Genomic DNA, 15,010 nt, shown 5'->3' with positions numbered 1-15,010 from the left:
AAATGCAAAACTCTATAACTCTTGCTTCAGGTTGTAGCAAATCACAAAAACTAAGAAAAGATTTTTTTTTTGAAAAAGTAAGGTAGGTTTTGTTAGCCGTTTCTTATAGACCAACTAAGAAATCGCAAAAAGATTTGGGGGAAAAAAAGAGTTTTTTTGCCATTTCTTAGTTGGTCTAATAAAAGGTATCATCTCTGAACCAAGAGTTTTAAGAGCGTTGCGAGCCTACATTTTGCACGCTTGGACCATGCCTGATCGCACATCGTGCACGGGTGAAAATTCCCGCGCAAGCACGATCACACCCCTACCCGCGTCGCGTCGCCTATGCCTGGCCCTTTAAGACCGGGGGAAGTGGGGGGCGGCCGCGCCGCACTCAATATGGTGCCCACCCTCTCCCGTTCTCCCACCTGGCGCCACACTCAAGATGGCGAAGCGGGGGCCCCGCCTCCCTTTCCCGGCGGTGACTTCCGGAGGGAGAGGGCGTCTGTCCCATGGTAACTGCGCCACGGCGGGGACGCCGCGCGGGCCCCCCCCCCCCCGAGACGCCCCCGCCCCCCCCGCTGTGGAACGCCCAGCGGCCAGGTACGCCCCGCCCCCGCTGGGTGAGGGGGCCGGGGCAGGCGCGTGCCCGGAGCCCTGCGGGGACCTCGAGCCGGGGCGGGAGGCGCCTCCGCCGGCTGCTGGCCGGGCTGGGCATGCCCGGGGCTGAGCTGGGCTGAGGGCTGGCCCCCGCCGCCCGGCGCAGCCAGGCGCCTGCTGTGTGCCCTGGCTCTTCCCCGAAGCTCTAGAAGCTGGGTCTGCCCGGTGGCAGGGCTGAGGGCGGGCTTAGGTAGAGGTGAGGGGATGGTTGTGTGCAGGGTTTGAGGGGCTCTGGGACTCTTGGGGTGGGGGCAGGGTGTCTGCAAAAAAAGAAAAAAAAATTAAAATGAAGCCCTTCGTTGATTAACAAGTGCAGCTAAGTGAGACCTCCCCCCCCTTATGACTTTCAAATCTTACAAGGGGGCTCTTGTCACTTATGGGGGGGGTCACCCCCACCTCCCCACACTCCCATGTAATTTGCACTCTGCCTGTATGGGATGATTGGGATAGGGCTGATCCGGCCTCCGATGGGGTTGGGTTTGATGACCTGTGGAGGTCACTTCCAGCCTGAGGTCTCCGTGACTTGGGGTATTTTTTTTATAAGGTAACATTTCTGAACCAAGAGTGTTAAGAGCAGTGCAAGCCTACATTTTGCACACTTGGACCATTCTGGAGCTGTTCTGGTGCTCCTGAGAGCTAGGAAAGACCGTTTCTCCCCAGCAGCGCAGCATGGTTTGGACCTTCTGGATACCTAGTGGAAATCTCTGGGTTTGCCTTGCAAATCATGTTTGGGTGCCCAATGGCACTACGACTGTGCATGGCAGTCTCAACGCGGCCCAGGCAACAGCAGAACAGCTCTGTTTCTCCACGGCCAGGAAAACCTGTTGTATTGCGGAGTTTGGGTAGGGATGATTCTGCCCCAGGCAGGGTGTTGGACTAGATGACCTCTGGAGGTCCCGTCCAGCCCTATTTCTGTGATTCTAAGCGAGCACCAGGGGCTGGCAATGCCCAAGGGCTGCTTCGGAGCTCTCTAAGAAGGTTGAGAGCCAGTGCTACAAGCCAAAGGGCTGCAACACTCCCTGATGCCGGTTTTTGAGAATTGCTCAGCTATAGTGAGCAGCTGCTGCAGAGCAAATGCAGGCAGGAGAGCCCTATGCACGCATGATTTACACCAGTGTGTTTTGACTCGAGACTTTTTTTTCCACCTCCCAGTAACTTTGCACCAGAATGAAGGAGTTCTCTGGTGTTGCAGGGGTTCACCTTATCTGTCTCTGCATGTTTCATAGTTTCATAGTTTCATAGTAGCTAGAGTCGGAAGGGACCTAGGTAGATCATCTAGTCCGACCCCCTGCCTTAGCAGGAAAGAGCACCGGGGTCAGATGACCCCGGCAAGGTGCTCATCTAACTTCCTTTTAAAAATCCCCAGGCTAGGAGCCTGCACCACTTCCCCTGGAAGCTGGTTCCAGGCCCTAGCCACCCTGACTGTGAAGTAGCGCCTCCTAATATCTAATCTAAACTTACCCTCCGCCAGTTTGTGACCGTTATTCCTGGTCACTCCTGGCAGCGCACGGGGGAACAGGGACTCCCCCAATACCTGCTGATCCCCCCTGACCAGTTTGTAGCAGGCCACAAGGTCCCCCCTTAGCCTTCTCTTGTGGAGGCTAAACAGGTTCAGGTCCCGTAGCCTATCCTCATAAGGCCTGCCCTGCTGACCCCTGATCATACGAGTGGCCCTCCTCTGAACTCTTTCCATATTGTCCACGTCCCTCTTGAAGTGTGGCGCCCAGAACTGGACGCAGTACTCCAGCTGCGGCCTGACCAGTGCCGCATAGAGGGGGAGGATCACCTCCCTGGACCTGCTCGAGATGCATCTGTGGATGCATGATAGGGTACGATTGGCCTTCTTGACTGCCTCCCCACACTGCCGGCCCATGTTCATCGTGGAGTCAATGACGACTCCAAGATCCTTTTCCGCCTCCGTGCTGGCAAGTGGAGAGTTCCCCAACCTGTAAGTGTGGTGCCGGTTCTTCCTCCCCATGTGCAACACCTTGCACTTATCAGTGTTAAACCCCATCCTATTCTCATCCGCCCACCGTTGCAACCTGTCAAGGTCAGCTTGTAGCCTATTGCACCCTTCTAGTGCACCCACATCCCCCCACATCTTAGTGTCATCAGCAAACTTGAACAGGGTGCTTTCTACCCCCTCATCCAAGTCACTGATGAAGATGTTGAACAGTGCAGGCCCGAGGACCGAGCCCTGCGGAACCCCACTGCCCACATCCTTCCAGGTCGAGAAGAACCCATCCACTACCACCCTCTGGGTGCGGCCCTCCAACCAGTTGGCGACCCATTTGACCGTGTGGGCATCGACACCACAGTCTCTCAGCTTTTTGATGAGGACAGGGTGAGAGACAGTGTCGAAAGCCTTCCGGAAGTCCAAAAAGACTACATCCGCATCATGTTCAAGCCCTAAGTCTTGCTGTGCACCCTTCTCACTTCTTCCCAGGCAAGAGTTAATGTACATAGGGCAATGTTAAGCCAAGGCATAGCCTTTGTCCTCTCTTCTATCCCTTATTTAAAAAGCCTTGCCTGAGTGAATTAACTTTTTGTACTACTTTTTGTGCATACATTCTGTGGGAGTTAATTTTCTTGGGAAATGTCTCTTAGTCCTTAGCTTTCATGTTACTAATGGCAAGGCTTTGCACATGTATTTTTGGATCATCTTGGTCGGAGAAGGATCAGGTGAGGGAGGAGAGACGGTTTGAGGGATTTGCTAACGGTTTGTATATGATATAAGCTGGTTTTCCCAGGGCCATTGTGTATATTTCTTGTCATGTAATGATTTCTCTTGACATTTGTCACACAAGTAGAAGTGCTTCCTGTCACACTGCTACTGCTGCGCGTGAGGACCGGATAAAGCTTTGGGACTTTTAGCGGGCGGTGGGGTTGTGCAAGTCCGGCTTACACTTGGTTATAATTAACAATTAACAAGGAGCAGGTGGGATGATGTAAGAAAATTGAAGGATTTTTTAATTACTTACGGCTGCAGCCACGGGTGACAAAAGATAGAAGCAAACGAGTTATTTACCGGGACATGTCTGCTCGTTGTATGTACAAACGGTGTCTGGGGTTGCTAGGCGTGGACAGGAGGCGGGAGCTAGATGATCAGTCTAGCGTCTCCTTTTTACAACGGAGCGGGTAACGACGACCTCGCTCCAGTGCGGCTAGGGGCTCCCTTATATTGCTCAGATGATGCACGCGATGATGAGCTGACGAATGGTAAGTTCACCCTATCACTGGTTTTAAAAAGTGCGCACTTTTCTTTCCCCTCCCTGGTCCTGCGGCACGGGGGGCAGGGACTCCCGCCATCTTGTTGCCTCACGCATGCGGTCACATTAAGGAGACGTGCCCCCTTGCGTGAGGCAGCAAGATGCTCTAAATTATGGTACCATACTCATGTTTAGGGTATGGCTCTTGTACAGCTGAACTCATAGTTGCTTCGTCACTGGATAAACAGGTGTATACAAATGCAGATAAATGTACTAATCGCAACTTTAGCAACTGCAATAAAAAAAAACCCAGAATGAACAACATATTATAACGCCAGTAGAACAAATGGTTAAGGCCATAACCGCTAGGCGCTTTAAGTGACCGAACCCGAACATGTCGAGCCAGCTAAACAGCCAGTCAGAGTTAGAACCAACATCGTGGGCTTGGCGTGTAAGGTTGAGGGCTATGTCAATTCCTTGCAGGACGTTGGTGAGATTGAAGCCAGCAGGGGTGAAATGCAAACAGCACTGTAGTTGACTATCACTTTCGGACGGAGAAGAGCCGTTTGTAGATGTCGTCTAGGGTGGTGTTGGCCACAGAAGGTGGGCTTTGCAGATAGTCTAACCCAAGGCAGTTAAAGTAAATGGCTTGTTGAAGCTTGTTCTGTCTTCTCGAAACCTATTTTTGTGGAATTACCAAAGGCCTCAAAGGCTTGGTTAAGATGCACAAGTTTAGTTAACGCAAGGGGGGTATCGACTGAAGGGAATATAGTGCCTAACCGCTTGAGGTGGGACATTTGATCCCACGCGCTGCGTTTTTCACAGCCAGACTGTGGGCATTGGAAAAAAGATGACTCGCGGTAAAGTATAAACTGTTTCATGTTGGGGGCGGTGGTAACTAATGTCTACTTATAGTTGGTGTAGCAGGGTACCAGGGTGCCTGCTACTAGCAGTAGGAATAGGGCTATTGAAGCTTCCTGAAGCATCACAGATGTGGGTTGCTGGGGCATCCAGGCTGGTCACATGACCAAAAAGGGGCAGGGCCAGGCCTTTATAAACAGCTAGGCCAAAGCCTAGCTAGCAGTTCTGGTCCGGCAGCCTGAGGTGCAGGAGCTCTGCAGGAGAGTCCAGCGGAGCAAAGATGAGCGGTGCACCCTGACCACGTAAGGGGCTACACCATGGCAAGGGCTGAGAGGACCCTGATTAGAAGGCCTTGCGAGAGAGCCAGGTGGGCCTAGAGTAGATGCTTTAGCCAGGAGGCTTATTGTTATGTTACGGCCGGCAGGCTTATGGTTTAGTTTGGTTAGTATTACACTGGAGGACCGGGTGAGGCTGTAGGGGTGTGAGGAGGCCTCACGGGGGCTACCCAGTACCTTGGGGGGCTCCCGGTGCCCAGTGGGGCACAGCGAGCAGTCCCAGGGGCACAGCTGTTTGCCCTCTCACACCGCACCACTGGAGCAGAGACCCGAACACTGAGGGCGGAGTTGGCCCCTTCTGGGAGACGATCCCGGAGGAAGGGTCAGGGGGCCAGGCACGGGTACGGGCCACCTGAGCCCCGGGCGCGAGCAGCGCAAGCGAGCACGAGGAGCGCGGCACAGGCCCCAGAGAGGGCGAGCGAGCACAAGAGGTGCAGCATAGGCCCCACTGGGGACAGCGAGCGCGAGAGGCGCGGCATAGGCCCTGGGCGGGGGCGCTGGTGGTGAAACCAGCTCGGGGGCGCCAGGTAGGGTGCTGAAGCCCGGTGGGGTGAGTTAGGGAGAAGCCCCAGCTGAGCAAGAGACCCAGACGGTGGTCCAGGGGGCCAGGCACGGCTGCGGCCACCTGAGCCCCAACTGGGTGCAGGACCTGGAAAGGGTCCCGGAGGGCTCCACATGGTTGGAGACGCTAAAGAGGCGCCAGAGTAAGGCGCTGGTGCATGGCGAGCACAGGGGCGCCAGAGAAGGGCGCTAAAGCGTAAGGACTTGATAACGTCCGGGAATAGCTGCGAGGCTTGGGGCATGCTGAAGGGGAGGTAGGAGGCGCGCATTGCCCATAAGGCTGGGGTGTGTTGGGGCACCCACTGGGAACGGAGATAGTATCAGCACAGTGTCTAGGCGATAGGTGGCAGCCTCCCTAATTGAACAATTTGACATTGAAGACGTGGTGGGTGAGGGTAAGAGGGTGCTGAATCGCCTAATTGGCACGGCAGGAGGGGCGCTAGTGGGTTCATGGCCGCTCGCAGGCCCCACCCCGTGACAGTTGGGATCTGGCTGGATGTCTAAAAAGGCATGAGAGGTGTTAAGATTAAGCCATACCCATCCCGGTGGTAAGGCATCTTTTGGGGAATGGCTATCACAAGGAGCGGTTGCTGGGGAATTGGAACAATTATGGAGAATTAGCTTTGGAGCGTGCGCACACACTTGCCCGAAAGCTGCTGGGCTAAAGTTTGATGGAACTTACGTGACTGCATCAGTACTAGTTGGGTAGTTGCACTGTGCTGCTGCTGCCTTACAGGCCGAGACTAAGGTTTGAAGGCCTGATGGAAGGGAAACGACTTTTCCGAAATAGGGGGTGCTTATAAGTTGGGAAACCCATGCGGAGTGGTGGCAATTGTTATTACTAAAGGTTGGCCACCACATAAAAATTGTTTGCTGCATGGAGGTGTTACATAACAGTAGTTGGTCTATGGCAGTACCATTCTTTAGCCATACTATGGGGGCTGCTGAGTTTGTTAAATTAACAGGATTTAAGGAAATGCCATTAACTGTGCTGGGACGCCCTAACGGGCAACTAGGAAAATTGGCCCAGGATGCGAATTTGAAGGAATTATTAAAAGTAAATGGGGTAAACGAAAGGCCTAACTGCTGAACACTGGGGACTTGGTTGGTAAATGCAACGAAGGTGCCATTTTCTTGTGTATCATTTACACAATTGCAGGACACGATAGCTAATGCCGTCAGAAAGGAATTTTCTCGTAAGTCATTGCTCTGAACCTGCAACAAGATAACACATTAATAACAAATAACAAGATTGACATAAGTTAAGATTTACGGTAATTTTGGGTCGTGCCAGCTTAGCCAATTATGGTGCGTTTATGCGAGTATGAGGACCTTTTTTCTTCTTATGGTATGGAACAGTGTCTTCTGAGGTGTCTGATGAATCACCTTTGGACCTCTTCCGCTTTTTCTTAACATTTTTCTTTTTCTTTGTGGTCTTCTTCTGTACTTTAGACTTCTTTTGTTCTCTTTGTTTGTCTCCTGAAGAAACTCGCTCTTTAAACTCTGGTTCTTCATAACGTTGGGAACTTTCTTGGTCCACTCAATCATAACCAAACTCTATGACCATGTGGCCCAGCCAGACTAGTGGTGGCTCCCCTGGATGGCAGGATGTGGAGGTAATTGGGTCACGTACCTCTATTCGTGACCTACTCCTCCAGGAGGTGCTTGTCACTGTCCTGCTGGCCCGATGGTGATCTTTGTTGTGCTGATCGGATAAGCCGTAAGCAGGGTGTCGCTGGAGGCGTGGACTTTGACTTGACAGGGAGAGCTGACAGCTTTGGATAGAGGGCGGGTGGAGCTTCCTCTGCTGGCCTGCCTTTCGGGCTGTTGTATGGAGGGGGCGGTGCTGTGGGTGGAGCTACAGGCTGTGTGAGCGATGATGTCTCCTCTGTCTGCTTCACTTTTTCTTGGCTTTCATCGGCTGCACATTGTGCTGCAGTGTAGAGCTGAGACTCCAAGTTAACGTACGACCGCACCGCATTAACAAAATGCTGATACACAATACTTAGGCACTTTGCTTTATCCCACATGGGCCCCGACCACTTATGTGTGGTTTTCCCATGTGTTTCTAAATCACTGATCAAATCTGCGGCCATTTTATGCGCCAGAGAGCCTTCTTTTAATGGCGGACAGCGATAATAATCCGCGGGCATATCGACTCCTAGGCTCTTTAAGTTTCTCAGCCCCCCTGCCCAGGTTTGTGCCGGGGTGGGATCTCCTATCCCGTACCCCTTAACTTTCTTTAGGGGCATTGTTTGCCCCTCATCTAGCGGACGGAACAAGGTTTTAGAGTCCACTAACAGACATCCTAGGGCTAAGGGTGTCCCCTCAAAAGCCCGTTCCTTCTGGCCCTTCTTCAGGGACAAATAGCCTCGGCAAGTTTTGGGAGCCGAGCTAGCAGCATGGTAACTCATATGCGCCCACAATTCAGCATCATCTTCATTGGGCGGCATCCCCTGCCCCACGGACATGCGGTGACCAGTGGGTCTAAAAGTCCTGATCCTGTTTGTGACGCCATGTCACGCTGCTACTGCTGCGCGTGAGGACCGGATAAAGCTTTGGGACTTTTAGCGGGCGGTGGGGTTGTGCAAGTCCGGCTTACACGTGGTTATAATTAACAGTTAACAAGGAGCAGGTGGGATGATGTGAGAAAATTGAAGGATTTTTTAATTACTTACGGCTGCAGCCACGGGTGACAAAAGATGGAAGCAAACGAGTTATATACAACGAGCAGACATGTCCTGGTAAGTACAAACGGTGTCTGGGGTTGCTAGGCGTGGACAGGAGGCGGGAGCTAGATGATCAGTCTAGCGTCCCCTTTTTACAACGGAGCGGGTAACGACGACCTCGCTCCAGTGCGGCTAGGGGCTCCCTTATATTGCTCAGATGATGCACGCGATGACGAGCTGACGAATGGTAAGTTCACCCTATCACTGGTTTTAAAAAGCGCACGCTTTTCTTTCCCCTCCCTGGTCCCATGGAGGGGGGCGGGGACTCCCGCCATCTTGTTGCCTTGGGCACGCGGTCACATTAAGGAGACACTTCTAAAACTTGTTGGGTTAGCTGGGGCAAATCTGGAAGGAGGAATGTGAACGCTACTGAGTGTGGTGTCTGGTAGGCAGATTAGCTTCTTCTGTCCTCTTCTAGGAAAGGTCCTGCCATTCCTGTTGTCTGTGGCCCCTGATGTAGAGAAGGGGATGGGCTAGGTTCCATATGGTATAGCAACTTGTGGAACAGGAGTGATGTTGCATCCCCCGGGTGGTCCCTTGGGGGGCGAATCAGGATGACTGCCCGAGGCTCTGCGGTCAGTGTTGTATAGGCCCCGTCGAGCCCCACTGGCTCTTGCTGCTGAGCCCCCACTGCATCCCTGGCTCTGCCGGCTCCAGCCACTTGCTGCCACCCCTCCACCCTGTCTGCCAGCTCTGGCTGCTCACCACCACTTCCCCACCCTGGGCCCTGCACAGGCTGATATGTCCTGGGCCCTGCATACCCCTAAGGATGGCTCTGTGCATCCCTATGATGCTATAGTGGGCCTTATGTCAGGCGAGGAGACATGCCGGTACTACTGCGCTGGGCCCAGAAGTCTCTGGGTCCCGATAGTGAAGTAAATGACACTTCAAGATAGGCTTTATTGCCCTGTCTCTGAAGTGATATTAAGAATCCACTCAAAAAGAATATCTTATAATTCAAGAATAAACGTGTATAACCCTTGGACTTGTCACTGGGTATATGACAATTTTTTAACGTGTTTGGAGTAAATCCTGCTGGCCTGTTTCTCTTGAATCTTCTTGTTGAAGCCAATGTAACTAATCATATGGGGGATAAATGTAGGCTCTGAGTTGGATAAAAGTAGGCCCAGTCCAACTCGGGGCCTACTTGAATTACTATATACCCCTTAAATGGTTGTTTTTATTGCAAAACACAACTATACCAAACAGGGAAGGAATTTGGCAGATTCTGGCTGTAGTAAATTAAATGCATGGCTGAAAGTTAGCCGTTTTATTGACTTTTGGGGGATGCAGGTAGAGAGGTGCGAATAGTTAAAATACATAAGCTTAATAAAGAACATAACTAAATGACTGTAGGGTATTGTAAAGAATTTTTAATTGAAGATGCGAACAATTTCTCTTTTGCTATAATGGGAAGTTCATGTAACTTTCCATTGTAGGAAAAAAAAATACTGCCAGCCCCAATCCTGCAAATGCCTATGCCTGTTTCACTTCAGGTACCAGGGACTACTTTCTTTTTATTTCTGTCAGTCCACTTCAGCAGCAGCAGCGTTGGGGCTGAATGAAATCTTGCCATAGTCACTTGCCATTGATTTCAAAGGTGTAGTATTTGCCAAGTGTTAAACCGTGACTCAGGTTGTATCTGCAGTGCCTAGGATTATAAGGTGATTATTCATCCACGTGTTAGCCAGACCCAGGACTTTTTATCTTCCGAGGTTAAATGAGAACAGGTACATTCATTGCATGTATGTTAATAAGTGTTCGTGCTTTTGGGGCCAAAGAAAAGTCACTGGTGGACTTAAAATTAATTGCATGACTATGAAAAGAAAATTAAAATTTTGGATGCTTCTGTTTGTCCCAAAGCCTTTTGTAGAACCATGCTTAATAGTCTGAAGAATTCATGAAGTGTAGGACATGTTAAGTTTTTTGGGTTTTTTTCTGCTTTGGAGAGTGCTTTGGGCTCTGTACCCATATACAAGGTTTTAGAGTCCACTAACAGACATCCTAGGGCTAAGGGTGTCCCCTCAAAAGCCCGTTCCTTCTGGCCCTTCTTCAGGGACAAATAGTCTCGGCAAGTTTTGGGAGCCGAGCTAGCAGCATGGTAACTCATATGCACCCACAATTCAGCATCATCTTCATTGGGCGGCATCCCCTGCCCCACGGACATGCGTGTATTTATTGTGGTGGTGGTGGTTGTTGTATTTCAGATCCTAAAATGACATCAGACTCCACTATGCTGGATAGCCCTTTACACTTACAGTAAGAGGTATCTGCCCTGATCAGCATACAGTCAAAATAGACATGGGGGAGAGTGGAAAGGGGAAAGCGGGGGGGTCAGTTGCCATGGGAAAAGAACCTAATGGAAGCAGAATAAACAGTGGGGTCTTGTACTGTTGGTTGCGTCCCTTTTTTTCCCCCTGCTGGCCTTTTGATGATGGCAAGTGGTTGAGAGGAAATGTGGTTTAAATAGAAAAGGGAAAGGAAAAAGTGATGTATAGGGTTAAATGGGCACAGTAGGGCGCAGGGGTGACAGTAGGAAGGGGTTAGAGTGAACCCCCCAGGGGAGAGAGCATAGAGTAAAAAAATGTAGAAAACTATTGGATGTTTGTAGTAACATCAGCATCTGTATGTTCCTGCTACAGTTGCTTGTCTACTCCTACTAGCTTGTATTTCCAAATAAAACAAATACTATAATTTCTTATATACAACACACACCTCCTGCCCCCCGCCCCCCCCATCAGCTGCTGGAAATTGGATATTTTCAAGGAGAGGGTTTTTTTTTCCTTTTTATCTTTCAAAAGCAAGGTACATATCTTATTTAGGTCTTATTGTATGTGAGAAATACAGTAAATTGAACTTCTGAGTTTCTGCTACTGTGCACTCTATTTAAGTGCATGGCCATGGGACTGAAAAGTCTGCACTTCTCAGAACTAGGCAGTTATCTGAATTTAATGTAAACTAGGGGTGCACCCATAAAGGTTTTTTGGGCTGATACTGATAACCAATTACTAAAGCCATATTGGCTAATTGCCAATATGCAGCCCAGCAGCTTGGAGAGCAGTGTCCTGCTGGCAAGTCTGTTGTAGGGGGAGGGAAGGGTTTTTGAGTGGGCAGATCAAGGCAGCCACAGTGAAGGAGGAGGGGGGCTGGGACTGGGGTTTGGGTGGGGTATGGGACGGAGCTGCAAGTGGCTTGTCTGGGGGGGCACGAGGAGGGAGGGGGGGCAGCTTCCGCCACTATGTACTCCCCCAGGGCAGGTGTAGGGGACATGTTCACCCCTGGATCTGTGCATGGGGTGAGGGTGGGCTGCCACTGCAGGCTGGGGCGGGGGGTGGCACTGGGGTCTTCCTGGCAGGAGGCTGGGCCGGGGCTACGCTAGGGGTGGGCGGCTGCAGAGATGGGAGAGAGAGAATTATGAGGGGGATGCTCCCTGTAGCCCCAGTTGCCACATGCACATTAGAGGTATACCAATTTGTAGTCAATGCCAGCAGTAAGTTTGAGCAGGGGAAGGGGTGTATAACCTCCCTCCCTGGCCCCAGTCCCCAGGTCAGGAAGTCTGTGGTTTGCCAAGGGGGGCAGTTCCTCCCTTGCAGACTGGGCTGCATCCCCAGCTGGGCTAGTCTTTCCTCCCCCTCTCCTTCCCCTGCCCCCCCAACACTTGTCAGCCAGCCCTCAGTGCCCTATCTAGGGAGCAGGGGCAGGGGGGCAACCTGGCTCTTTGGAGCAGACAGCACAGCCCAGCCGAGGGCTTCAAAGCATGCTGGGATGCTGGGGGACTGTGATTTAACTTGAAACAGGAAGAAGTCTGGGACAGAAGTTTCATAAACGGGTTTAACCAAATCAGTTAAGTCTGGTACTGCATTCAGCCAGGTTTATCTTAAACCAGTTTCAGCCATTTGGGGTATCTTTACGCATGGAAGTGCCACAGTGCTGGGTGCTTCATCACTTGCAGTTGTATAAGTGGAGAAATGTGTGTCAGTGCTGAGAGAATAGAAGGTGTTTTGGTTCAAAAGCTCACTGCCATTATTTTCTGTGCGCTGATGTGCAGTTGTATAAGCGGCAAAATGCATGTGGCAGAGTGCAGTTTGCGTCAGCTCGTGTGCAGAGCAGACTTGATTAATTGAGCCTGCTCTGAAGCGGTGGGTCTCTGGTGCATCACGAGACAAAAAGGTATGTGTATAAATTCCCTTTGAAACTGGCTTATGTGTACTGAACTTTTGTTCTGTTACAGGTTTAAACCAGTTTCTGATCATTTAATCCGGTTTGTGTGTAACTTCTGTCCCTAGCCCTGGTGCTTTTTGAGTGTGTATTATTGTGGTCTTACTTTATCAGTTTGGGGGCTGCTAAGTTTCAGCCCATGAAAGCTTGTGCTGTTTGTATCTATCTACTTTGGTTAGTATATAAGGTGCAAATCTAGCCTAACTCCCCTCATTTTCAACGTTTGTAAGAGCAGCCCTGACAATAACAAGTTACCTTAATTTTCAAAGTATCTAACAGTCACTGTTGGGGCTTGTATTAGAAGTCTTGAAAATGGAGAGATTAAGGGCTGCTAATATCACAATACTGACAGTGCTGTGTGCTTAAAGAATAGCTACAGTGCTATGGCATTTGTAGCTTTGAAATGCTGCAGTTTCAGAGTCACTCTGGAAGCTGCTATTAAAGCCTTGAAAATGTGGGGAGATAGCTGTAAAGTTGTCTAAGCTCATGTTGCTTCAAGACGTCCAATAGTAGCCCTTTGACATCTGCTTCCACTTCACTATTTTTGGCGTTTTTAAATTAGTATAGTTACAAAGTAGACAGTTACAGTCTGTGTTCAGTTAACCCAGGTACATTAAATTTACAGTCAGGCAGAAAGATGCTAGGCGTTTAAGCATTCTGTGCACTTAAATCTATGTTTACAGTGTAAGCAGTATGCAGCAAAATGGGTACAGGCTTTGTGGGATGTTAAGTAAACTATGAATTTATCTGCTATGCGTATAAGTGTGCTGTGTATTTATTTACAGTACAAAGGAATATCCAGGTAAATAACTAAGAATCTATATCTAGGGAAATGACCAGTTAAGGGTATTTATATATTTATTGAATTATTTATATTAGAATGGTACTTAAGAACTCTAACCAACAAGAAGGCCGTCTTGTGCTGGGTGCTGTATATGCACCGAGTTGGAGGCAGCCTTTGCCAACAAGTTTACAATCTGAATAAATCATTTTTTTTTCTGTTTGTTTTTGTGTGGTGTTGAGTATTTTAGTCACCGATACATAGGGACCTGCTCAAACTGTGATTTCGTGATTTTCACGGAAACTGCAGAAAACAGCCATTTCCTCAATATTGTGTGGAATCTCGGGGGGCGGGAGATTTGCTACTAATAAAATGCTAGCTCCCCAGTGGCTGCTGTGGCCCAGCCTTGCAGCCCATGGGGGGCAGGTTGGGAGGGAGCTGCCAACATGAAGGAGGGTGGCCACACCCTCTGCCACTGATTGGCTGAGAGGGTTGCCCTTCATGTAGTCCCACCCCTCTTTCAATTAGCTGTGCTGGATGGGGGGGGGGGTCACAAGAAGGGCAGCCCTATTGGTCAATCAGTGGTGAGGGCTGGGGCTACTGGGGCCTCTTGCCCAATCAGTGGCTTGGGGCGGTGCTGTAAGCCTGGGGAAATGGCAGTTTGTGCTGCAATCAGCCTGCGAAATTGCCATCTGCCACCTTGATTTTGGGTAGGTCCCTACTGATATTCTGCCCATCAGGAATATGCTTATGTAATGACCATAGTATTTGAGTCCCTTTTTTTTTTAATCGTTCACTAAAAAAGGAAAATCTAATATTCTACAGAAATGTTGCCTTTCTCCACCCTCCACTCCTCTGTAGTTAAGAAGTAACATAATAACAGCCTGTTGAGAAATGAATTGTTCTGAGATCAGCAGTGGATTGAGTTGAATAGCTGGAAATAGGATTTTACATAATAGGAGTATGAAATATGGAGAATACAGTGAGCCTATATAAGGAGGATGATGTGAAGATTTTATGCATTCAAATGGAAAGAATAAAAATATTGTTTCCAGACAGAAAACAAGATGCAGGGCTTGTTGTCTGTAGTTTGGAGATTAGATACGGATGGTTATAATCCAAACCACCACCTTCCTTCAACAAGTAAACCAATAAGATAATTCTCTGACTTAGGCTGTGAGAGCTGCAGTTTTATTTGAACATTTGCCTGCCTTAGTTTTTGACTTTCATTTAAAATGTGGGGGTTTTCATTGTATGTATAGCTGTTACCTTTACTAGAGTCGTGAGTGTATGGTGGGGTTTTTTTTGTTTGCCTGCTTTTCTGGAATAGATGAGAGTTTAAGGTAATACTTCTGTTTGCCAGATGATAGGCTACAGACTACAGCTGCTATTGGGACAGAACAACCAGCTGGCTGTTGAGGGAGCAGGGAAGAAGGAAATGGCTAGCAATTGAACCATCCTTTTTTTTTTCTTTGCCTTTCCTCTCCCTTCACTGTTCTTTTCAACCTTAGCCATGGCAAACTGTTTGTCTTCTGGGGCCAGGAAAGGATGCCACATCTAGCTACTTTTTTGACAAGAGAGGAGGGGTCACTAGCAGGAAAGAGGAGGGTTAAATAAGGAAGGAGCTCCCCAAGGACCCCAGGGGGAAAAAAATGGAGGTCAAATTAGCTTCAGAAA

At 49.7% G+C, this 15,010-nt stretch overlaps 1 protein-coding gene across 3 annotated transcripts in view; it reads left to right on the top strand.

Annotated features, from left to right (window-relative positions):
- The first annotated feature begins 479 nt into the window (after positions 1–479).
- The window catches only part of DISP1 (dispatched RND transporter family member 1), a 187,279-nt gene continuing 172,748 nt past the window's right edge, over positions 480–15,010 (top strand). Inside the window, exon 1 of one of the 3 annotated variants that reach the window (XM_090048239.1) lies at positions 480–494. The gene's annotated coding sequence lies outside the window, so the exon portion shown is untranslated. Of the gene's footprint in view, positions 495–562; positions 583–12,460; positions 12,505–15,010 lie in introns of those variants that run through there. The other 2 variants (XM_090048222.1, XM_090048231.1) reach the window with 2 other exon arrangements.

The sequence above is a fragment of the Crocodylus siamensis genome, chromosome 1, assembly GCF_052110815.1.
Source record: "Crocodylus siamensis isolate JL-2025a chromosome 1, ASM5211081v1, whole genome shotgun sequence".
Taxonomy (NCBI): domain Eukaryota; kingdom Metazoa; phylum Chordata; order Crocodylia; family Crocodylidae; genus Crocodylus; species Crocodylus siamensis.
Note: the sequence above shows the minus strand (reverse complement) of the source record. Positions and strands in the feature narration are given on the sequence as shown.